We start from the raw sequence: 25,172 nt of genomic DNA, 5'->3' as shown, positions 1-25,172 counted from the left end.
TTATTCTTTTCATCCTAATGGTTTTATAAGTTTTAAAATTCTTTCACTGTAAGTTTAATATGGTGTTGCAAGGGTGTGGAATAAGTAAATACACACATCCACTGTCATGCTTCATCGGAAGTTCATAAATGATCTTAAAGCAGTATATGTAAAAGATAGTGATACCTCTATGGTGTGACATTAACACTATTTAAAATATTATCAAGTTATCACTATAATATCTGCCAATAAAAGAGGGCATAAATACTCTGAAAACATAAAAGCTTGCCTTTCCAGCTCTCATGCTGTTTTCTCAGTAGAAGAGTTAACTCACCTGATACCTTTACAATGCCTCCTGCCTGAGTTCTCCAGTTGTACTTTGCAGATCATTCTGTTGTAATGCTCACATTTTCCTTTATCTGTTTATTTATCTTTTTCTCACTAAGCTTCTGCTACTTAAGGACAAATATTAAGACTTATTCATTTTTGTATTCCCTGACTTGGCACAGTGCTTGGCATATAGTAGGTACTCTATACATGTTTACTGAAAAATGTTGAAAGAACATATTAATAATACACCTACATTTTCAAAGAACTCTTAACATCTCATATCTAACATAATTACTTTCTAATATTTTCCCTCTTATCTACTTCTTTTCTTCCCCACTCCCAACAAGTGAGATATACTTTTACTCATCACTTGAAACAAATGAGTAAAGATATATTTCATATATGTCTTTGCTTACTTATTTTTTTGCAATTTAACTGAGGCTGTTTAATCATTTGAGGTGTTTTACTATTCAAAACAATTTTCTCTAGAATGAGGCAACGTAGTTTTTATATGTTCTTGGCCATTATGGGCATTTATCCAAACATTCTTGCCTGTTAGCATAAAGATGAATGGCATAAAGTGGTGGCAAGGCTTAGATACAATTTTATAGGATGGTGCCCTATAAAAAAATAAAAAACGAGTGCTATGAAATTCAAAAGAGGGAGAGCTCATAAATATATGAAATTATGAAGTGTGTTTTGGGGGAAGTACCATTTCAAATATGCTTTAAAGAGTGTTAGAAAAGAGAGAATTCAATGGAAAGGGATGAGAAATAGGAAGTAACTATTTGTCACAGACCCAAGAGTGTAGAGTGTAAAGGATATATAAGGATATATGGAAGGAAGCTAGAAAATGTAGGCCGAGCCATTTTGTAAAGGACTTTGAATATCAAGTTAAGATATTTTTGCTCAGTGAAGCAGCAATGGGTAGAAACTGATGGTTTTAATCTAGGGAATAGTAATATTTGAATTGTAATATAAGAATATTAGTGAGGCAGATGTATCAGAGAGCAATTAAAGGAGAGACTCATTACAAGGTTACTCTTGTAGCGTGGGAAGAAAAAATGAACCTCTGAAAGAGTAAAGACAACACGATCCATTAAATTTTTAAAAGTTAGAGAAAAGGATGGAATATAAATTGTTTATATGTTCATTACTCTATTTGTATTACTGTTCCATTGTTCACTTATCCATTGTTTGTCTCCTCTTTCTAGAATGGAATCTCCTTGAGAGTAAGCATTTGTCTATCCCCCTTCAGCCTTGATCTCCAATGTTTGCAGTATTGTAGTTGCTCAGGATATGCTTCCTGAAGGAATTAGGGAGACAGAGAAAGATAAAAGAGACAGAACTAAAATCAAATAGGTCAGATTCAGGTGTATGAATTATGGGAAATAAAATAGACCAGTCATCCCAATTAATGAAAATTGAGTGAACTCTGTAATTAAATACAAAAATGGTTAGATTGGATTTTTAAAAATGGCAGTTGTATGCTATCTAAAAAATTCATACGTAAAACATAAAGATACAGCAAAAATGAATGTAAGATGGAAAAATTATCCTAGATAAATACTAACCAAAAGAAAGCTGCTGAAACTATATTATTTTTGTACAAAATAGACTTTAAAAGTTAAATGGAATGTATAATTATATATGTTTGTATATTTAGATATTGCATATACCTGATAATATTATTAAAAAATATATAAAACATAAGTGGATATAACTACATGGAAGATTGACAAACCCACAGTCCAAAAAGATTTTAATGTACTTCTCTTAGCAAATGACACAAGCTTCATCTAATGAGTCTATGTAGAACTTACACAGAAGTTTCTTTTCAAGAACTTATGGAATATTTAGACTAAGTGGGAAAAATAATGGTATTACAGACTGGAAGAACAGCATAAGCTAAAGAACAAAGAGCAAAGATGAAATAGAAAATGGCTAACACACAGAGGGCATGGTGAATGAGAGTGAGCGTTGAGGAGAGTGGTGAGAGACAGGCATATAGGGGTCTGGCTGAGGGGAAAGTATGACATGAGATTGAAGATTTCAAGCTGGGGAGTCGCACAGTTAGACTTTTAAGAAGATCATTTTGATGAAAACATGGAGGAGTGGAGAGTAGACTGTGGAATGAGTGAGTAGGATAGCTAGGATAATGGAGACTACTTGGGAGACCGTTTTAGTAGTTCAGGCATAAGACACTGAGGTTCTGAGTTAAAGCAGTATCAGCAGAAGTTGAAGAAAGAATTCAGCTTTGGTCAATGCTATGGAAATAAAATTGTTAGTATAAGTGATTTATTGAGGGAAAAAATATTGGTATGGCTCCATATTCCTGGGATGAGTAGATGGTAGTGTCATTAATCAAGACAGGATCAATGATAGAAGGGCAGGTTTAATATACCTGTGACACGAGATTTAGAATAAATTTTTATTTAAAATTAATTTTGTAATTTAAAAATGCCTGTGATAGTCCAAAAGTGGAAAACTTCATACTCTCCAATGATTTTTTTTTTCTCTCATGTAACCAGGTAATATGACATCTCTGAATTATGTGTATAAAGATTACCTGAGAAGCTTTTACCTGGAATTGGCAGACCTGAGCTTAAGTTCTGGCTTTGCCATTGCTATGTGACCTTGTTTATAACTCATGTGCAAGTGTGTGTAATTTTGTTTTTTTGTTAAATGACAATTTAGATAACTTCTAGATGTAGATTTCTCAATTCATTGCTTAAAACCATCATCTCTAAAAATATCCCAATCCTCGAATCTGCATGATCTGAACCAGTGAGTGTGTATTACCTCTTTTGGGTCCAGTGCAGTTCCACCAACATTTGGTAGACTAAAAGACAGTTCAAACCTATTGCTTCATATTTCATGTTCTTTTCCTATTTTTAGAACAAATCTTTGAAAAGTAAAAAAAACCTCGATAATAATTATAATGATGATGATGATAAAAATATAGAGCTTTTTATGGCTAAAAATTAAGCATTTTAACTATATTCTTATAACATCACATCGCAGATATGATAAGCCCTATTTTGTATTTGATGAAATTGAGGATCTAAGAACTTAAGTAACTTTCTAGAAATGATATAACAAAGAAAAGGTGAGGTTGGAATATAATTCCAGCTTTCTGTTTCTAATTTTTACATTCCTAAAATTATTCAAAATGCTATGAGAAATTAGACCTGGATTTGATGAATAAAAAAGTATTATTTGTAAAGTACTTTCCTGTATTAAGAGTATGTTTGCTGCTTCGGGTTTCTCAGACAACACTGTATTTCTTATAAATCTGGCAATAATCTTGTAGCTTGTGTAGAGAAGGAATTGTGTCTGTTGTAGGAGATAAAAATGGTCAGCACAAATGTATTTGCAATATTTGTCCCTTTCATAAATAAACAATTTTTAATCTTTTCATCAATATAATCACTCCAAAAGATTTAGTATTGATAGCTTTTTGGAACTTTTTTTTTCTTTCTTTTTTTTTTTTAACTGTGGGACTATAGCATGCCTTGGAAGTTTCTCAGTAGGAGATAAACCAAATTCTATGTTAATTCTCAGAACTGAAGCGACTTGACTTCATTGATATTTTAAAGTGTTCATTCATGTATTGTCCTTAGGAAAAAATCAACACTGATAATATATTTTCCAAGATGCTTGTAGAATTTGATGAATTATATTTACCACTAAGTGACAGGTTTTCTAATAATGACCATAGCTGTGTTGGGGTCTGTAGCAAAAACAAGGGTCAGCTTCTGAGATTCCAATTGCACATTTTTAATTTTTTTTTTAATTAAAAATCATCTATAAATTGTCCTTTGCCTTTGCCATGTCCTGGGAAAGGCTCCAAAAATTCTGTCAGATCATATGGTATATTTTTGCTTAATTTCAATACTGCAGCAATAATAATAAGAGTTTACACTAGCTACGTACCATGTGCCAGGGATTGTGCTAAGTGGTTTACATGCTTTACTTAGTCTACAAAACAGCATTTGACACTAGATACCATTATTATTCCTATTTTACAAATGAGAACCATGAGGCTCAGAGAAGTTAAACAGCTTGCCCAAGGTCACACAGGCAGTATGTAGCAGAACTGAGATTTGAGCACATATTTTGCTAAAATGTATTTAAAGGCTCTGAATGCAGAATTTGCAGTTTCAGAGAGTAATGGAGGTACACTGAATGCCTATTTGTTTTTGTGGCCTGACATCTGGGTCATCATTTATGACAGCTTGATGCACACTTACTGATTCCAAGTGTCAGTTGAGAATGGCTGATGCGATGGCCCCATAGCACTCACATTTGTTGGAAAATTCCATGTTGATCTTTATATATATAAATAAAAACTTGTTTAAGCTTCCGAGGTTGGCTTTTTCGGTCACAGTGCATAATTTGAGTGTCGGGGAGCCTGCATGCCTGAGGTGTGAAGATGATGATGTACTTCCTGTAGGAATGAAGGCACTCAGAAACAAAGCAAGGCCATCGAACTGTCATTTGTTGTTCTTCCTACTCAGGCTTTTAAAAAAGAAACTAAGGTCAATTAACTGGGAAGCTTAACCTCTCTTAGCTTGTCTTTCTTTGCATAGGCTTTTAGCCTTTTAAATAAATCATTTTCCTCTTCTCTCCCTCCCTACCCCCTATCTGTTTTGAACACGTTCTTAGATTTCTCATGCTGGGCCTAAGGAGCAGACTGCTTATATTCAAGAATGATTTGGAGGGGATAAAGTGTGCAAGATTTTGAATTCTTGCCATAAGTCCTTGGCAGACAGCCAGCCAGCCTCAGAGGAATAAGGCTAATGAAGGGAGGGTAAAGAAGATCCGGGAGTGCGGCTGGTAATGCAGTATTCATTTAATTGGGAGCAGGTACCGGTGCAAACTTCTCCATTTTAATTGGAAAAAAGGAAGGGGATTGTTAAAGAAGAAGGAAAAAAGAATGCATAAAGTTTTTAAGCCGAGGAGCCAAAGGCAGCCCTGTCTATGCCAGAGAAAGAACTCAATTTAGGGCAATTTGCTCTGCAAGCTGGGCTGCAGTCTCCCCTGGGAATAGGGATGAGGAAGAAAATGAAACCAAAAGAGAACTTGATAAAATCACCTAGCACAGACAATCTCAGTAGAATAGGTTTTACTGAGTTAAATCTGCCCCAATCAATATGATTCTTTTCATATAAGTTACAAATAAAAAGCCACAAGATTACAATAAAAATCGAGACTCGAGTGCTGCTGATGTTGCACCTGGGAGTCTTAAAAACTTGTTATGGAATATATGTTTTTGCAACTATAATATTTGTTTTTTCTTTTCACCCTGGTCATGCGAATCAACTCTTTACTTTTCCTCCTCATCCATCCAGTTTTATATATAGTTTTAAAAACCATCGAGGTAGCTCTTTCTGCTGAATTTCTCTTGCACTGGAGGTTGGGGATTGGTGGTTTCTTCTTGTCTTGAAATGTGATGAATTGAACGTGGCGCTGATTTCTCATGCTACTGATAAACAAAGAGATTTCTTCCTATTGCATATTTTAATGACATAGGATTTAGGACATTAATGTATTAGTAAAATAGTAAAAGAGAAGTCAGGTTTCCTATAAGAAGAAAAAACAATGCTTTTTGATGCACACAAGAGACTATTAAAATAAAATATCCTGTAATTTCATGTTTAATAACCATCAGTTCTTAGTAATTTTTGACTGTGTTGTGTAAGTAGGAGTTGTAGGCTGTTGATGGTTTTAATGTGATGATTTTAATTTTGTTCTTTAGTGAATAAGGAAGCAAAAGACCAAACAAACATTTTGGTTTTTCTGCCATTGCTATTGACTAGTTGATTAAAAAAGTTGGAGTGGGGGTCATTATTTTAGTACATAAAAGTACATCTTAAAGGTAAAGAGTTTATTTAGACCACAAATTTTCTGGCAATTTGTTTAAAATTATTCATAATTAAGAAAAAAGAGATCATGGTATCTTATTTAGATAGATTCCACCTTATATAAAGTCAGTCATATATTCGGTGTTAGTAAACCTGGTGAAAGAAGAGGCGACTCTGAACATTTCATTTCTTTGATAATCTTGCTTATGGATTGGGAAAATTTGCTGATAAATGCTAGCCAACTGTGGCCTGCTTATTTGACTTTACTTCAATTACTAGACATTTAAGATTAGAATTGAAAAGATGTTTTTCTCGACAGACGAAAAGAGTAACATCTCAAAACGTGGTGCAGTTGTCAACCCAAATATTCCATCTGTTTTTTCTCAGTACCATACTGGATAAATGAATCAATCTATCCACTAAAAATATTTATAGAAGATCTATCTGTGCTAAATACTGTGAATGATGTAAAGATGGAAACAACACAGACCCTGTCATCAAGAAACTTACTTTCTGAATGGGAAAGGCAGATAAAAATAAAATACAGAGTCCAAATATTAAATTAGACAACAGAAAAAAAGCTATTCCTAAACAATATATAATTGATTAAGTCTCAACAAATTTTTTTTATTGGGTTGCAATGTATAATATCTGAATATTTGAATATGGACAATTTGTGCCATATTTTGGGAGGAGCAGTAGGTCCAGGTGGTTTGTTGAAGGTTTATGGAACCAATGGTACTTGACCTGGTTTGTATTTAGAAAGGTAGGAGAGGATGTGGGAGGCTATACCAAGTTTATGAAATGGTATACTTTTATCAAAGATAAGGAACTGAGAGGAAAGAGAAATTAGCAAATGTATTTGGGGAACATTGATTCTTATAGAAAATTAATAGAAATTAGTTGAGGCTACTTTTTTGAAGGTTGTGATTAGAATGTTTTCTCTATCTTATAGAAATGTCTAAAGATTTTTGATTAAAGAATTTTTTTTTAAAAGAAGAGTTCTTTAAGAAAGACTAACCCAGCGGTAGCCTGTGTAATAAATGAAAGGAACAGGGGCCTCCATGCACCCATTTTTTTCCCCCATGTGACCAAGTATTCTTTTTCTCCTGTGTTGTTCTTCAGTGACAGAGTTTCAGTCGAAAGAACTGCTTCAGATTTGAAACTCCTGCATAGGCTGACAGTGGCCCTCCTATTTTCTCTCAGTGCAGCGGCCCACAAAGCTGCCAACCCTCAGAGTGGCACAGAAGTGCAGAGTAGGGGAGGAACATCAGAGGGAAAGGCTTTTTCTTCAACTCAGAATTTCACTTGTGCCGAGTTGCACAAAAATTCTCATTAAAACATTTCATCGTATATATGTACCACATTGTCTCTATCCAATCACCTATCGGAGGGCATTTTGGTTTCAATGTCTTGGCCAACATATATAATGTGAACATCGGGGTGAATGAACACACAATGCAATATACATATGATGTATTACTGAATTGTACACATAAATACCTATGTATTTTATTAACCAACATCACACCAATAAATGTAATGGAGAAAAAAACATTCCAACAGCTTCTGTCTCTTAAGCCTTCAAGGAATCGTTGGAAATCTCTAGTAAGACAGTTCTATCACTTTCTCACCTTTACCTCTGGAATCACAGGCACTTACACCTGGATGGTCAGGCAGGGAAAAAATGCCGTGTCCTTTATTATTCTCATCTTTCCCAACTTGGTGGCTTCTGGCCCCAAATAAACTTTTTTCTTCTTCCTCAGCTATAAAATAAAATGTCTGCACAAATCAGTGTTACAAACAGAAACTGGTATGTGTTTAATATGGTAGGTGGGAGAAGGGGTCTTTTCTATAGCTCAGCCACCCAAGATTCTCTATTTGGTTCTATAATATACTATTTCAGTGCTGTGCTTTAGCTTCTGGAATAAATAGTGAATTAGAGGATCTGCCTTCATCTCATGCCCACTGTTTCTTTTATGCACCTTTTCCCACTGGAGCATTTTTAAAAGACATGAAAATGATTAAAATATTTTTGAGCATGGGGAGTGCTTTTCAATTGCTGGTATTTTCTGTGGGGTTATCCATTGTTAGCACCTTTTTGTTATCATTAGGAAAAGGGGACTGGAATGTCAATGCCATGACATTCTCAAAATATGATGCGTAGATTACCACTTGCTTCATTCATATATAAGATGACTCAGTTTTGATAAGTTGGGCACATTTCTGTAAGAAAGGAGAATTACAAGAAGTAAAAATTATTTTTAGGTATAGCTATATTTGTAATGATAACAATGTTTTATAATGTTTTAATATCAATAGTACTGATGTCACAGCTGAATAGCTATTAGAAAATGCATTAATTAAAAACCTGTTTGCCAATTATGGATGAGAGTTTCTTATGAGTTTACATATGGCCTTGTGCCTTTTTTGAGAACTGTCATTTTATAAAAATTTTAATTGAGGTGTATCTCTTCTGGGGAGTACATACTCATGAAATTCATTGTTTTCTCTCTTGTATTCAGCACCAATGACTATATTAATATGAAAAAAACAAGTTCAAGTGTCAAAAACAAGTTACACCATTGATTTTATTAGATCATACTAGATTCAGATTCAACTAATGTTTATGGAACCACTAATTTAGCCAGACATTGTGCTATATAATATGATGCCTATTATTTAACCTAAAATTCTTGAGAGCAAGGAAATACACTAGCTATGCGTATTTACATTTTACAGATAAGAAATGTGAAGTCTGATTAAGTTAGTTGGTGACTCGGTATCTAGTGAGTTAATAGAGGTGGGATATGAAGGCAGGGTTCCGTGATGCCAGTGTGGAAGTTAATAAGTGACTTTGCAATGTTAAATTTCTGACCCCAGCCCAACTTCTCTTTACTGCAAAATCTACAGTATACTTATTGAATTAACTAGTGAACATTCTTGAGAATTATTACCTGTATTTGGTGGATGAGGACAATATATGAGAAAACTGTATTCCTCCTTCTGATAAGAATATCTCTTTAAAATAGAAATAGCAAGGTGGCAAATAAATGGCACATGCTTTATTTTTAATTATTGTTGTTTAGGTGATAAGAGACTGTTAAATAACCTGATTATACTATATTATGATGCTTTAGATTGTTTTGGTTTTGCGACAATGTGGATGGACCATGAGATAATTACGCTAAGAGAAATAAGCCAGACAGAAAAAGTTGAAAACCATATGATATTACTTATATGTGGGATATAAACCTAAAAGCAACAAATGAACAGAACAAACAAACAGAGACTCATGGACATGGACAATAAACTAGTGGTTACCAGAGGGTAGGAGAGGAGGGGGAAAAGGGAGGTATACGGGGTAAAAGGTGTCAAATATATGGTGACAGAAAGAAATCTAACTGTGGGAGGTGAACACACAATGCAATATATATGTATTTATATATATATGGTGACAGAAAGAAATCTAACTGTGGGAGGTGAACACACGATGCAATATATATATATATTTATGCCTTACTGTTAAATTGTACACCTGAAACTTACTAGATTTTGTCACCATAATAAAAATTAAAAATCCACAAGGAAAAAAATAATTTCTGAACTCTTCAAAGTTAATGTTTTTTTCATTTATTAGTACTAAATACATTTAAAAATATTTTCTTTTTATTTCAAATTTAATCCTATAGATAAACTAAAAAAATTAAGTAATGTACACTCATATGCTCTTTTCTAGATTCACCAGGAAAAAAAGTAATTTCTGAACTCTTCTTCATAACCTTATTAATAACCATCTTTATAACCTTGTAATTCTGTTGTCACATCTAAATTATATAACATTGATGCAAGAATATACCTGATATCAGCCCATGAAGATTTCCCAATTATCAATTAATATTCATTATAGTTGTTTTATTTTCCAAATTGTGATTCAGTCAAGTATCATCCAATATACTTAGTTGTCTTGTCTTAATTTTTTTAATCTAGAACATTCCCTAGATTATTTTTCATGACTGAAACTCTTGAAAAGTCCAGGGCATTGTTTTGTATAATTTATTATGGATTATTTCTATATTATTGGAATCAAGTTAAACATTTTTGTCAAGAATACTACACAGACAATCATATGTCTTTCCCAATATATTACATCAGGATGCATATTATATCGACGTGTTCCACTATTGGTGATGTTAACTTTAATTATTTGATTAAGGTGGCATCATTGAGGTTCTTCCATTGTGAAGATATCTTTTTCTCTTGCTATTGATGACTGTGGGTGATACTTTAAGACTGTATGAATATTCTGTACTCAATAAAATTTCACTCAATATTTTTAGCATTCATGATGATCTTTGCTTAAATTTCTTATTACATTAGTGCTTGCAAAGTAGTGATTTTCTTATATCATTCATTTTACATTTATTAATAGACCTCCTCCATATTCTTTTTAGTTCCTTGCTTTCTGGCTCAGCAAGGTATTACAAGTTTACCTTATACTTTTCCTTCCAAAGACCTATAATCAACCATTTCTCCAAGGATCCCTGGTTCCTTTTAATGGGGAATTTTATTTAGAAACCAAAATCTAGGTTCATGAGATTTTTGAATATTGTTTCTCTATAGTTTCATGGGATAGAGCTAGAAAAAAATATGTGTGTACATATGTATATACATAAATATATATATATATTTTTTCTGATAGCTACATTGCATGATTCTTTCACACTTTCCTCAGTCCATGTTTGAATCTTACTTTTCCCATAGTGAGAATCCTGACTGCCAACAACATTAATAAATTTATTCATTTAGTGTATCCTCCAGGACCTATAGAATATGCACACACACTTAGGTTATGAATCTGATACACGGCTAAATTAATTTATTTCTATTTTTATTAAAATATAGTGTTTTTCTATTCTTGATTTATTTTTTGATTATATAAAGAATTTATATGTCTCCACATTAAAGACTAGAGTATATTATTATAGTATATTATGTGTTTTATGTAGTACTTAAATACAATATATAGTACATTAAAGTATATGTATTATTAAAGTACATGTTTATTAATATTTTAATGTATTTTAATAAACATACCAATTTATTGATATTAATTAGTATTAATAAATATAAATGAGTTATATTTACATTAATATATAAAAGATATGTGTTATATATTATATATAGTACATTAAATACTAGATATATACACTTATGTATATATATCAGAAAAGTTTGATTCTTACGTACCATCTTTAGGTAACTATTTTCATTAGTTTCTGTTTTATTTTTCCTGTATCTATTTTGAAAAAATAAGCAATATGTGCATAAACAGACAACCTACTTAATGTGTATCTTCTTTATTTTCTTTGTTCCTACAAAATAGATAGCAAAGTTTTTTAAAAAAATTAATAATATAGCATACGGCCATGCCACCCTGAACATGCCTGAAGCTGTCTGATCTTGGAAGCTAAGCAGGGTTGGGCCTGGTTAGCACTTGGATGGTAGACCGCCTAGGTGCTGTAGGCTTTAAAAAAAAAAATTAATACTATATCCTAGAAGTCCCTTCTTATCAATTTATAGACATTTTCAGTCTTTTTGAATAGCTACATGGTACTCATTGTTTTAATATACAGTAGTTTATAAAATGTATTGCCTACTACTGGTGGGCATCTAACTTATTTCAATATTTTCATATTGTAATTAACACTCCAATGAATATTCTTGTGTATGTGTTTTTATAGTTATGGAGATATGTCCTTGGAGTAAATTCCTAGAACTAGAATTGCTGGGTAAAAGGATATATTTGGTTTTACTAGATATTGCCAAATTCTCCTCCATTAGAATGATATAATGTTATACACTCACCAACAATATATGGGAATGTTTCTTCACAACCTCACCAGCAGGATATATTACCAAGTTTTGGATTTGTGTCAATCTGATAAGTGAGAAACGGTCAATAAGTGCAATTTTAATCTGCATTTTTATAAGTTAAGTGACCTTGGACATCTTAAATGTATTTTAGGGTAATTTATATTTCTTTCTTGAAACATATGTTCATGTCTGTAGCTCATTTTTCAGAGTTCTATTTTTGGAATAGTACTGCTTTATCTGCAATATATGTTGGAAATAGTTTCTCACATTTTGTCATTTTTTCTTTTCATTTTGCTTACGGTGTTTTTTCCCCCATGTAAAGATTATTTAAAAATATTTTATGTAGTTGAATTTCTCTTTTATTGTATCAGGATTTTGAGTCAAAGTTAGAAAGACTTATCATACTGAAAATTTAAAGGAATTCATCCATGTTCTCTTCTAATACATTTATGGTTCAATTTTTTAATATTTAGATAACAGATTCATTTTTAGTTTATTCTGATGTATTAGGAATGTAGATGATATATTTTTCCAAAAGGATATATGTTACATTATTATTTTTTATTTAAAAATATACATTTTTTCTCAAAGATTTGAAATCCCTGCTTATTATATAATAAATTTGCATATGCACTTAAGTCTGTCTCTGTACTTTCTATTCTGTTCTATTCATATTCTCATAACACCTTGTCTTAATTATGTGTTAATTTTTGGTTGTGTTAGGTACTCCTTTGAAAGATTTTTTTTAGCTTTTTTCTTAGCTTCCTACCATAATTATTTTTTCTGTAAATTTTGAAATAAATTTCTCTGGCTTCTTAGTATTTTTATGCAATCACATCAGGTTTGCATATTTACATAGTGAAAATTGACATCTTCATAATGTTGACTCATACAATTCAAGAATAGGGATATTTTTATATTGGTTCAAGTCTACTTTTCTGTCATTCAGAGTATTTTAAAGTTTTTTATCAAATACGTTTTTCACATATATTGTTAAATTTATTGCCAAGTACTTAGTTTATTTTGGTAGCTATCATAAATAGTTTTTCTCTTCCATTCTACTTTCTAACTGATAATTTGTATATAGAGAGGACATTAATTTGTTTATGTTATTTATCTTTCATTGTACCATACTAAATTATTTTACTTTTGGTTTTAGTTTAATAATTGAGGTTTACATTTTAAATCTTTAGTTTAAATCTTAAGGTTTACATTTATACTATTATGTCATTTTCAAATAGGCTGTTTTTTCTTTTCTATTTCTATGTCTCTAATTATTTCTTCTTACGTGATTTAATTAATACCTCAAATGCAAGGAGACAGAGAAATTATCTGCCTTGTTCCTGACCACAAATAGAGGGAATGTCTTTAGTGTTTCCCAATAACTCAATTAAGAAATTAAGTTAGACATTGGCTTTAAGATTTATATATATATATTCTGCTTTCCTATTGAATTATCTATTTCATCTAGATTTTCAAGTTCATTTTAATAGAGTTGTACAAAGTAGTAATTTGTGATTTTTTTATTTTACTCTATTTCAATGGTTATTTTCTCTTCCTCAGTTTATTATTTTGTGTATCTGTGTTTCCCACTTTTATGATTAGATAAGGCAGTAATTTCTCTATTTCATTAATTTTTATTAAAACTACATTTTTACTGTTTTTTTTGTTATCTAACTCTATTAATGTTTGTTTTTATTTTGTTATTTTGTTCCTCTCACTTGGTTTGATTTACTTTTTGTTTTTTTCTTTCTATTTGAATTGAGAATTGAGAATTTCTATTTGAATTGAGAATATAACTCATGTATTTTTCTCAGATTAGTGGTTTAATTTAATTCTATAAATTTTGATATGTAGTGTTTAAATTATCATTTTCAAAACACCTTCCTTTCACTCAAGAATTACTTAATAAAGAGTTCTAAAATTCAATTTAGAATGCCCTTTAAAATATTGTTATAATTTTTTAATTGTTTGGCATTGTGGTCAAGTTTATATCATATCCTTATAAAACTTACTGAAATTCTTATAATGGTGTAATATATGTTCAATTTTTATGAATGTTCCATATATGCTTTAGAATAATGTAAATCTCTTTTTTTGAGATGGAAATTGAATATATCTACATCATCAGTCTTGATTATACTGTTTAGTTTTAAAATATTTTTACTTACTTTTCTCTCCATATAATTTATCTGGTAGAGAATGGGGATTAAAATTTCTAAATAGGTAATGTGTTACTATTTCTTCTATCATCATCTGTAGTTCTGCTTACTGAAGTAGGTCAATTTGTTATTTATTGCATAGAAATTTATAACTCATACCTTTATTGTGAATTTTGATCTTTCACATGATAAAGTTGTCATAACCCGGCCCCCACCCCGCCCCGCCACACCAATTTCATACTTTCTGACCTGGATTGCACTTTGTTATCAATGTCTCAACCACTGCTTTGTGGGGTTTTTCTCTTTTTTGCAATTGAAAAAAATTTCAATTAAAAAAAAATTGCCCATTCTTTTATTATAATTTAACCATTTGAATCACTTTAAGATTTGTTTCTTGTATACCAACTAAAATTGAGTTTTATTTTGTGATCTTGTGATCCAACTTGGAAGTATTTTAATATGAATATTAAGGGCCATTCACACTTATTGATATAACTAATGTCATTTATCTCAACTGTCATGTTATTTTTGTTACATATGTGGTGAAGAAAATGCATATTTTATTATTTTCACTTTAAATTTGTAATACATATATATTTGACTCCTACTTTAGTTTTTCAGCTTTAAATGGAACATTCATTTCCTACTATTTTATATTTAGTGAATAAAATACTGTTTGTTTTTTTTTTGTCTTCTCTCATTTAGTTAGTTATATTATTTCTATCTGTCAGAACACATAACATTTATCCATAGGTTTTGCTTTATTTTGTTTTTCAGATACCAAAGATGGACTCCTGGACATAGTATACCCTGATATTTTACATACTTAAAACTGTTTTTATATAGACTTTATATTTTAAAGATACCTTCAGTGGATATATAAATCTATACTTTAGATTTTAGTCCCCTGTATTTCTTGAAAATATTGCTTTGTTGTTGTCTTGCTTTGTATTTTGCTGTGAGAATTCTTATTTCAACCTAATATTCTTTTCTTTGTAAAAATCTTGATCTTTTGTTAAAAGATTCTGAAGAATTATTTTCTTTATCTTTAAAATCTATTAGTTTTATTAGTATATGTCTAAGATGTCAACTTCTCTAAGTTCATGGTAAACTCTTTTAATATATAGGTTTGCGTCTTATTTCTAGAATTTTTTTTGGATTATAGCTTTAAATATTAGTCTTATTCTGTTGGGTTTTTTTTTTCTCCCCTCAGCGACTCCAATTATATGTATATTGAATATTTTCTTCCTATCTTCCATATCTTTCATTTTCTTAGCCTTTTTACCTCTTCGTTTCATTTTCATTCTCTTGATTTTTTGCTCTTCTGCTAACTACCTTTTATTACTTTTTCAATAAAATATATTCTACTATAGTCATGTTTTAAATCATTCCTTATTTCTGAGATAACTTTATATTTTCTTCCCTTCTTTCCTGAGGTTGCTTAATTCTTGTTTTATGTTTTTTTTCACAATTGTGAGTTTTCAGGTTTATGTTTTGAGGTTTATTTTAGTATCTGAAAATGCTTTTAAGGCTATTTCTGATTAGGATGTTGGGTTCTAGTTTTTCTCTGCTTCATAATTTCTTGGGGAAGAAATTTGATCAGCTAAAACACTTTTATTTTCATTTTTTTGTTCTTATAATAGTTTGATAGATATTTCTGAAATTTACTATTGACTTTTAAAATTTTTATGCTTCACTTTTCCAATAATAACCTGTGTATTTAAATATAAGTGGTGAATGTGAGTAGCTTGCTGGATTAGCTCGTGTTCTCTTCTGTTAATTTCATGCAATATACTTTATTTAATAGTTTGTACTTTGGAGGAGTTGTATTCTTTAATTTTATGATACTCTTTTGTTTCTTCTGCAGAAATTAGGCTTTTAATTTCTACCACTTTTTTTCTCTTTGCCTTTCTCTTTCTCTTTCCAAGCCTCTGAGCAACACCTTTACTTCTCATGACTAGCACTGTTGATAATATGCATTTTCAAGCTTCTTCATTTTGACCGCCCAACAGCTAGTCCTCTACCTGGTAGTAGACCTGTTCTTAACACTCCAGTTTTTCATGAAATCTCCACCAGACTCTTCACACAGGTTTGGACTTCACTCTTAGTTTTGAGGGTCTCATGTATTTTCCTGTTGATATGTAATTTGAAGACTTTTAATTCTCTGACTTTCAGCTATATTGTAGGCATGGGTTATGGATGAATATTATTTACTCTCCTTGATGATCTCTCTCTCTCTTTCTCTCTCTCTCTCATAAATGGAGAGTTTCAGGTTTAAGTGTCTGCCTTTTCCTATAGAAACCCAGAAGAGCATCTCTTCTGATATTTTTAAAGTAGCTTAAATTTTAGAACTTAAATTTAAATGTCACATGAGGAAAATTGGTTCAATTGGTATCATATTAACTTAGCACTGTGAAAGCTAACTTTTGCATCCTGAACCCTACCTTAATTACCTGATTTGAAAATGCCATCAGTTTATTGACTAAAAATTTCTTCCAAATCATGAAGTGTTTAAGTTGTTTTAATTCTTACTACTAAAAACTCTTTACTTCTAGTTGTTTCTTAATCGTAGTCTTGCAAAGAAGTATTTTATTATAGTTAAGGATGTGTAGTCTGGAGAGAAACTACTTAAGTTTACATCCTGGTCCACCACTTGCAAGCTGCATGATTACAAAATTTATTTAATTCCTCTATGCCTCAGTTTCCTTCTAGATAAATTGGTGGATAACAATAGTGTCTAGTCATACAATTATTAATATATATATAAAACTTAGAACACTTAGCATATAATAAACATTTAATAAATATTTCCTCAATATTTTGAAACCAAATTTTGGTTAATACATCAAAGAACACAAGAGTTCATTTCCAAACAATATATTTAGGTTCTTCTTTACTAACAAAATATTTTCTTGAAAATCTTGGTAAAAATGTCACAAAAATAAAAATTATTGATTTTTTTACGTAGATTTTGAAGAGTAGATGATATCTGTTGTATAGAGATGAGTTAGTAACAAGGATTACTATTCTGGAGTTATTGGTACAGAATATGTGATATGTGAGTTCTTTCGCAATTCTGATTCTTTCAATCACAAATCTTATCAAACATTTAGCTTTTGTAGTTGAGTGCAACATATATAGTTATAACAAAATCTTCATGTAAGTACTTTCATTTTTAATTTACTATATATTTCTTTTCATATCATCATCAGTGTAAGTAACTAGACAGTTATTCATAACTTAAGAATATTTTCTGTATTGGGAGAGCTTGGTTAGTTGTTTCCCTGTGGTTTTCTAACAACTTTAAATGGTAGACTATTCTAAATTCAATAGCTTATTAAAGATATGATCATATGAGTGCACCTTTTCTTTGAAATTAGATATTTAAAATCTAAATCTGAACATCTGAAAGGGAATATCGGTCTTTTAAATCATGGTCAATAATCGTAGATACTCTTGATACCCCTATGAAATCTGCTTTGATCCTTTTTACCAGGTCCGTTTGCATTTGATTCTGTTAAGGTCACAGGACACTACCAACGCAGAGTTACTTTAATTGAATCTTTCAGCCTGGTCATTTTCTAACCATGGGATAGTATGACTTTGAACTGTAGACCCTTATGTGAGCTGGCCTAAGACTACACATTTTCAGGGTGAGACTAATGATTTTTCTCCTTTAACACTGTGGTTCTTTGTATCATTTTTGCCTCAGAGTTGGTGCTGTTGTTTGAATTTAAATTTTCCTTTTTGTGATTGATTTTTGTGATTGATTTTTGTGATTTATTTTTTGATAATACTTAAAGATTTTCTCTAATTATTTTGTGAGCATGTGGATGTTTTGTAGTAATAGAGTTTTATGGATTATTATTGAAGTATTATTCTAACTTTCAGATTTAAAAATTTTTAATTAAATGTAATGGGCTAACATTAGTTAATAACAGTATATAAATTTCAGGTGTACAACTTTATAATTTGACGTCTGTGTACTCTATTGTGTGCTCCCCATCTGAAATTTAGTCTCCTTCTGCCACCATATATTTGACCTTTTAACTCTTTGTCTTCCCTCCACCCCCTATTGCTCTGGTAACTACCACTCTGTTGTCTGTATCTATGAGTTTGGGTTTTTGTTTGTTTGTATGTTTGTTTTGTTTGTTCATTTGTTGTTTTTTGTTTTATATCCCACATATGAGTGAAATCATATGGTTCTTTTCCTTTTGACTTACAAATTTTTAATGCTAGTTTTGTTTCATTTGTTCCTGGTCTTTTGGAGTATTTCTTCAAGATTTTTTTTTAGTACTGCATGAATTTTTTCCTATTCTGAGAGTAATTTTCAGATATTGCTATATAAAATATAGTTTGGTGAAAGATTGAATTGTTGGATCATTACATTTTCATCTAAAAAATCTGCTAGTGCTCCCACTCCCTTCTGGCATTTAATGTTATGAAGAAATCTGAGAGCAGCCTGATTTTTCGTTTCATTGTAATTAGTTTTTTGTTGTTTTTGCTTGATAGCTTACGAGGTTTTTAACATTATTATTCTTATAATTCAAAGTTATTATGAAGATGTCATCATGCACCTAAACTCTGTTCTAGGAAAAACATTTTTCTGAGAGGTTTTATTAAGACATCATGAGGGAAAAGAAAGGGTTCTTTTATTTAATTCATTGGGAAATTCTTCTTTTAGTTCAAAAGGTGAGTAGTTTGGAAATGTAACAAGAAATTTCCCAGTTTTTTCATTGTATGGTACATGGGTCACTGAGTAAGAATAGGCACTGGAAAAAAAATGAATTTCACATTTTTTTCCCCACTTAGTTTCAGTTCACAAGATATAGCATTGGCATTGTTTGATGTGGTCTTAGTATAGGCTTTAATCTTAGTTTAATTTTACTTTTTATATTTTCTGTGTTCACATAGATGTTGCAATCATACTTTAGGACAGGAAGCTTTACGAACTTTTGGCCAGAAAACATTTTAAAGCACAGTCCATTTTTGTTTGAATTATCTGTAATTTGTTATTAAGATAAAGCTTAAATTTTCACTTGTTTAAGACTGCTGTATGCCTATATACTACATAATAACTTTAAATATTTAAACTGATGTGTCCTTGTCATAATTTGCCCCCACTATCTTCATCATTGACCTTTTCTAAATTATTCATTTTGTCATTTTAATTGAAAAATATGGTGTTCTATCAATAATTAGAATCCTGATTGAATAAAAATAGTTTTACACTATAAAAGTGATCTGGAATGTAGTCAGAACAAAAATTAAAATCATAATTATAAAGTTTTGGGGTTCTTTTGGTATTATGTTCCAATTTTTAATAGAATAATTGATAGAGACACGTCTTTTTCTAATATGTGGTTGAACAGTGCCATGCAGTAAAATTTAAAAAGATGACTAGAAAAGACTTTTTAAAATTTGATTCCTTCTTAAAAGTAGATAATAATAAAGTTTCAACTTATTAGATATTAGGAAATGAGTTAAAGGCCAAATTTTTCTTTACACAATAAGCTTTAATTTCAAGAACTACCAACAAAATATTTTAATAAATGAAGCAGTATACAAGCTAGATTACATAAACATTTAAGTAAAAATTAGCAATTGAAAACTCTAACACTGTCTAGCTTAAGTATGGTACTTTGAAATATCACACTTAGAGTTGTCAAATATCGTTTATTTTTAATATGTTGTTCCAAATAATGCAGTAGTCTCTCTAGTAAAGATCTAATTGTAGATGTCAGGCTTTGATTATCTAATATGATGTATTCAAGAAAAACAACCAGGAAATGAAATGAATTATATCTCTCTACTCTTCTGCAGTCCATTTGGCTTCCTATAATTGGGACCAAATTTTCCATCTGCCTTGGTCCTCTGTTAATGATGTCAGAACACCTAGAGCTAAAACCATCACATTTCCCCTCTTTGAATTTCTGCTACTATAACTCTTGATTAAATGTCAGGTTTTTGTCCTCATTGTTTTACCTTTTTTATTCCTATTTACATTTTGACAGCCTTCCCTCTCGACTGAATACTGTTATCACTTCTTTATTTTAATCCTCTCCCAAGCTGCCTATATTATCACCCCTGTGTTTTAGAACTCTAGATTCCTACCCTTTAATCCACTAATTGGCTTTTTACCCCAGCTCGCTTTGCTTCCTCTTTGTGCATCTGACCCTTCTTTCTACCATCCTGCCTACCAGGCTCACGGTCCTGTCAGATCTTAGCTTGTGACCTCTTTCTTCACCCAGAGGACGTTATGAATATTTTCCCCTCCACTCTCCCAAAAGTTTCTGTAACTATGACATCCATTATAATATTTTTATAGAATAAATAGCACATTTTTCTATTTCAAAATAACTCTTTTTTTAAAGATATTTATTTTGTGAAGTCAGTACTTTTTGGTGTAATAAACAGCTAGGAAAATGTATGTAATTAAACAAACATTTATTTCATAATATTTATTTCCATGCATATTTTCCCTTCGGTGAGGAAAAGATATGTACTTATTATTCTTTCAATGAGTGCTTCTCTCTTTAAATATGAATGTAGTCAAAATATTATTATAGGGCATTAAAATTCATAATTTACTTTATAGTGAATTTGAACATGTGACAAAATCTGAATGTATAGAAATAAGCCAAGACAATATTCTTTATCGAGTTTACATAGATATAATGAGCAGTGAATTAGCCAAGTTATTCTATTTGTAATATCTTCTTAATATATTCTATGTAATGGGAGTGTATCTATGAATATAGGACAAATTATAGCAGAATATATTAACATAGACACAGACTATTAAATTCAACTGGAACTAAAATTTTCAAATGGATCAAGAAGTTCGAAACTTTTAAAATACATTTTTATTTTCTTCACCATGACCTGGATTTCTGTCATAAACTTATAATGCAAACAGGCTAATTCTGTTGTCAGTAATTTTTAAATATTTGGCTTGATAGAAAACGAGATATCAAACAGTTCACCAGGGAGAATTATGATAGGGGTTCAAGACTAGAATTTTCAAGAATTATTAACTGTATCCACATAATAGTAAAATTCTGGCCCAGGGGAATAAAAGCATGCGTGGAGCGTAGGACCTAAGGTGAAGTAGGAAGTATCAGGATGAAGAGTGATTACCATATAATAGGCCATGAAGTCTGTGGATAAATCAACAAACCAGAAGATAAAAGAAGACCTCACCATGTCCATTCCTGTGTTTCTGTTCTATGAATTAGGTTTTTAGGATAACTACATCAAGCCAAACTGGAGCAATCAAATTAGCACTCATTTATAGAAAGGAACCAATAAGGAATAGACTACAAACCACTAAGCCTTATATTAGGATCGCCTAATTGAAAATATAATTTACTAAGAGATTTAAGGAAAAATAAATGTAAGAGAATTGACCAGACTGCAGAATATCACTGTTACAAATAGTGCTTCTCTACTAATGACTCTTAAAGGTTCAAGTGTGACTAAAAACTGTAGGTCAGTAACCACTGAATAAATAAATTACATGTAATTTTTCTAAACTTTCATCAACATAAATTCCCTAAAGATATTTTAAAATTAGATGCTAAACATTACCTGTTTTATCTATTCATTTTGATTGGAAACTCTGCAAGGGCAGGGAAAACTTCTTTGGCCACAAAAGGATCTAATTAGAATTCAGTAGCCTGAGCTCTCTGTGTGAAGGCTTGTTATACATAGAAATAGAATTTTAAATGGGCTATCAGTAAATTAAGAGGTGTGGGCATATAAATTACTGCTGGGTCTCTGGATCCCTCAGTGTTCTCAAATAAATTCATTTACTGTTGTCAAGTATGATAGTCACATGTGACAACTGAGCACTGAAATGTGGTCTGTCCGAAGTGAGATGTACTATAAATTAAAATATACACTGAATTTTGAAGTTGTAGTATAAAAAGAATAAAAAGTATTCCATGAATCACTTTTTTACGACTCACTTTTTATGTTAATTACACTTTGAGATAATATTTGAGTTATAGTGGATTAAATAAAATATATAATTAAAATTAATATCACTTTTTTTTTTTACTTGTTCTTTATGTACCTACTAGAGAATTTTAAATTCCATAACTGGCCCACATTATATGTCTATTGGAAAGCATGATTTCAAATTCTAATGGATTTTTAAAGAATTTAAATTCAATATATTCTGTTTATCTCACATAGATCAAACATTAATTTAAGCTTTATTGTATTATCTTTGTCTGTATTTTGGCACATGCTCTGATTCATTTGTCTATAAATTTTACATTTATAGACATATTCTTTAGATTAAAAAAAGGAACATAGATAGAGACTTAGATAAAAGCTATACAGCATTGTAGGTACCAAAGTATTGCTATTCCAGAAGTTCATTTTAGGCATTCCTTTTAAGCCATTCCCACATCAATTCTTTCTGGAACTACAAATAGTTAGAGAGATGAACATTCTTGTAGTTCTCTTCTCTTTTCTCTTTCTCATCTTCTGAAGGTGAATGATAAGTGCAATGGTCAGAAGGATTTGGCTAAAAGGAAGACCAAAAGTGATCATCCAGAGGGTCATACATTGGATTTGCAACTGTGGATCATAAGGCCAGGGTGCTTGGATATTGTAAGTAACTTCTTAAAACAGTCATTGGAAATACAAGTAACTTCTCAAAGTCCCAGAAGAGGAATCAAAATTCCCTTGCCTCTCTCCTCAGAAACATTAATCTCCCCACCTTTTTTATTGAAAAGATACTTTATTTTTGTTATGAGCCATCTCCCTTTTCATTGCTCGCTAGATAGTTTGTACTTGCCCTTTGATTTCTTTTTCGAGCCCAGGATTAGTGAGAATTGGGCTTTTTATTTTCAAGTCTGTAAGATTTTTTTTGCTTTTCAGCATATAACTAGATTTTGCTTTTAAACTTGATCAGACTTTTGTTTTTTAATGAGAAAATTAACCCTGGCATTTAGTGAAATGATTAATATACTTTATACTTATTATTCATTTTGCATCCTCTTCCTCATTATACTTTGCCTTATTAGTGATGCCTTTTTTTGGTTAGATATTTATTCTGCTTTGATCCTTTGTTGATTCCTAAGAATTACCATAATTTACAATTCCTGGTATCATAATGAAACCTATACTTCTCTTCACTGATATTTGGAGAAAATAAGATATCAAATGTTTCCTCCACCAAAATGCATCATTTTCTTCTTTGGTGTGCATTTTAAACAATGATTTTATTATAGATATTTTTTCAAAAGTGAGGTCTATATCATCCTCTTTTAATTTTTTTTTTTTTTTTCCTGGAACTAACACAAGTTTTACAAATTTGTTTTTGGTCAAAAGAGGGTTAAGAAACAGTAGCTGCTCTAATATATCCACAACCCTTTTGTTTTTTTTAATCTTTGAGCTTCTTTTACAAACAGGTACTTTTCTTCTATGTGATATGCAAATCTCCTAGCTCCTAGGAGCAACTGGATAGGGATATGTGTTTCATCTTAAAACAAAGACCAGGGAAAAATAATAATATGATAAAGTTATTCAAAGGATTTCAGAAACAGGTGTTCTAAGCCTACACTAATTGGATTTCAGTTAATTATTCCTTTTACTTTAGGGACTATAAGTAAGAAATATTTAAAAAGTACCTGAAAAACTTCTCTGACATGCTAATTGCTCTAAAATTATTTAACCTAGGCAAAAAAAAAAAAAAAAAAAAAAAAAAAAATCAACCTTAATGTGATCAAAGTCTTAATTACTCTTTTCATTTGTGGATTTTAAGGTAAAATTTATAAGTCTTTCCATAGACTAATGGCATACTCTAATTTTTTACCTATATGTAATCTAAATATGGATTTTCCATTAACCTCAGAGATACCAAAGTAAATCTCTTAGACTTTTGTTCAAGAAGTTTGCTACTATTTGATTTTAGGCACATTATTTATTCTCTCTTAATCTCACTTTTTTTCTTTGCAAACAGAAGAGTAATTGTTATTTATTACAGTGGCCATTAGCATTCCTCAAAAATGTGAGCTGAACAAGGGCACTAAAGGAATGGGAGTGTTTTTGAAATAGGAGATGATCTCAGAGTGTAAACTCCATGAGGGTTTGGATTTTATGGTTATTGTCTCCTACTCTTTTTCCAAACCATAGGACTATGCCTGGTGCATGATTCATATGCAATAAATATTTTCTGGATGAGTGAATGGATGAATGAATGGATGAATGGATGAATAAATGAATGAGACATCCTGAAAGAAGTCAAGCAATAGTTTACTAGAATGAGGATACCAGGTTATCTGAAAGTAGATATTTGTTATGGTAGGTACGGGTAGAAGGAGAATGAACAAACCTACCATGTATATTGAGTTATAGCTTTTCTTGTATTTATAAAGCAAAATTAGAATTATGGCCTCATAGTAAAGAAATCCTTCATTAACATCATTGGTTGAGATGAAGAATTCATGGTTAAGTGCACTAACAATTTTCAGTAGATATTTAAGATTGATGCATTAGTTTTGTTTCTTTACAAATAAGTATGTTCAAAGAACATATTACGTGCTTAATAAACATTTATCGAATGAATGAATAAATGGATATTTATCATATAATTTGTCATATTTCCCAATGAAAGTGGGACCCAGATTTTAGGCACCTTTTTTTTTATCAGGCACTCACTGTTATATTTTAACTATCTCTGCATTGACTTAAATCACCAGTTTAATTCTGGGCTTAGTTCTCATCATGACACTCTTTTTACAAAAATCTGAACTCTGATGACTGTCAGGCTAGCTAGTTTTAGTAAGGTATCAAGGAGAAAGATAAGTATAGCAGCTCAAGCAGATATTGTTAGGAAATGTATAAGAAATTTTTTATACTTACTTGATTTCTTCCTTTGTGCCTTCAATAAAGTTTTTTTTAATAAATTAATATTTGCACAGGGTGAAAATAATTCAAGTGG

This window comes from Pteropus vampyrus, unplaced genomic scaffold (assembly GCF_000151845.1).
Source record: "Pteropus vampyrus isolate Shadow unplaced genomic scaffold, Pvam_2.0 Scaffold58, whole genome shotgun sequence".
NCBI lineage: Eukaryota > Metazoa > Chordata > Mammalia > Chiroptera > Pteropodidae > Pteropus > Pteropus vampyrus.
Note: the sequence above shows the minus strand (reverse complement) of the source record.